Source organism: Porites lutea, chromosome 1, assembly GCF_958299795.1.
Source record: "Porites lutea chromosome 1, jaPorLute2.1, whole genome shotgun sequence".
NCBI lineage: Eukaryota > Metazoa > Cnidaria > Anthozoa > Scleractinia > Poritidae > Porites > Porites lutea.
The window spans coordinates 30,518,955-30,521,297 of NC_133201.1; the positions used below are offsets into that span (position 1 = coordinate 30,518,955).

Sequence of the window (2,343 nt, forward strand, 5' to 3'; positions counted from 1 at the left end):
GACAAGGAACTAGATCAACTTTTAGATGAAACCATTGAACTCTTTGATGAGTCTGACAAAATCACAGATCAAACAAAACAAAAGCAGGAAGAAGAAGCAAAGAAAGCAGAGGAAATGCGGAAGAGATCATTGGAAACTTTTAAAGATAGCACCAAAAGGAATGCCAATGAACAGCAAGGAGCAAGACCGAAAAAGGGTAGAGCTAGTGGTCCAAGCACTCTGGCTTACCTGAAGGATAGGCGAGAAGTAGAAGCTGCTTTAAAACGTGATGAATTGGAGATAAAAAGGCAAGAGTTAGCACTGAAAGCAAAGGAGCAGGAAGGAAGACAACAGCAGTTTGATATGATGAACAAGCAAACTAGAGATATTCAGCAGCTTCAGCAGCAGCAAATGCAGCAGTTTATGAAAATGAATGCAAACATGATGCAACAGCACCAACAACAAACCCTTGCACTTATGGAACTAATGAAAAAGTTTGCTGGGAAGTGATGCTGGTCAATCTCTGCAAGAGGTCATTTAAATGCACAAAGAGTTCACATTTTTATTAACTTGAACATTTTCAAGGAAGTTAAAAATTAAAAATTAATAATAATAATTACTTGTTTACATATATAGTTGTAAAGGAAATGTTGCTTAATTTTGCCAGCCTTTGAAAGTCGCCGAAATTGATGTTATGCCAGTATCAAAACTGGGGCTGAGCCTTTATCAAGGCAATAGGGCTTATCCAACTATAGAATTGCATTACTCTCTGTAAACATGCTCACCATTATTTGTTCTCATTTAATAGTTTGTTTTGGTGGCATTTATTTCACTTTAATTCCAATATGTTAGCCTTTCTCGATTGTATAATTTTTTTTTTTTATTAAAAAGCAGTTCAATTTTCAAAAGGAAAAGTGTTATGTAACTTTTGTAAAACCTGTTTGGCAGACTTAGTGAAAATAATCCCCAACTTCTGGGGGAGAAACATCAAAGTAGTCTGATGTGGTGGATCCGTAACAACAAACACGAGCATTGTGAAGAAGGGCACATGTCACATACATTTTGCCAACAGCACTAAAACTTATTTTCAAGTTTTTTTTGAAGTCCAGAAATTTAAAATAATTTATTATATCACCAAAAATCCATTCAACAGAAACTCTGACTTCACTCATAGATTCATTCCATGCAGACTGTATGGGAGTTAGTCCAGCTCCTCGAAAAGGTCCTTGCAGATGTAGTCGAAGAGGATATGCCGGATCTCCATAAATACATAGGGAGTTCCCATTTGTGTCCACTGAAAATCGTTGCAATTGGTTTAACACTCCAGATCTAGCTAACATCCCACTGTCATGTCTCTTTCCCTCAACAGGCCCAAACAGGTTGGCAACAAGGTCACTGGGTGCTGCGATAGATTGAAACTTTATAGCATGGACTTTTTTGTGACCATTGTATAAGCACTTTTGGTTTTGTCCTGGTCGGCATATGGGCCTCACAGTACCGTCAACAAACCCCCAACAGTTGTCAAGAGCAGCTCCCCTGTTGTGAACTGCAACGGCAAACTCCTCTAAATGATCGGGTCTTAACCAATCCTGGTTCAAATCAGTGAGAAGGCGGTTCCATGTTTGATACATCTTGTTCATAACAGCATTTGAGATCATACACAATTGTGGTTCTGGCCTTCCAAATTTGGGTATCATGTCTACGTATCTACAGGGATAGGCAAATCTTTTAAGAAAAATGCACAATGCCTCAACCATGTCGACATTTACACCATTGTAGCAAACGATCCGATCCGGTAAAGTAAACACCTCTGCCAAGTTGTAAATGTCATTCTTGTAAAATCTAAACTCAGTTTTACGTTCATCATCGGTCATCTTGTCGAGATCGAAGCACTCGTAGTTAGTTTACGGTAAATCCGGATTTTTAGGCTTGTGTAAATCGTAGAGTAGCACGAATTCTTCAGCGTTAATCAAACGGGAAGCATGAGCCAGGAGAATAGTGTAACGGAACTTTGGCATGGATTTCTAAAAAACTTTCGTTGACTTAAACACGATAAACATCAATGACCGTCGTCAACGTTCTCGCTCGTAAAATTCGTAATCTCAATTTTGGCGGGAACGCCAACACGACGTGGCCCCGCTCGACCCAGACTTCTCACCTTGCCGTTGCCGTCGCCGTTGTCGGATCGTAAGGTCCCTAATATCAAGACTGGCGACAACACACCTTTCCGTAACAACATCTACGATAAGAGAGAGGACTTTGCATTTCGGATTACCGACTTTCCTCATATGGACAGCAACATTCCCGCCAATCCAGATTACGGTGTTTATATATCTCAACTGGTGAGATATGCTAGAATTTGCA

The 2,343-nt window shown here is 39.8% G+C and overlaps 1 pseudogene; it reads right to left on the reverse strand.

Moving 5' to 3' along the window:
* Positions 1 to 929: 929 nt before the first annotated feature.
* On the reverse strand, positions 930 to 1,997 carry LOC140927786 (uncharacterized; annotated as a pseudogene).
* Between the last annotated feature and the right edge of the window lie 346 nt (positions 1,998 to 2,343).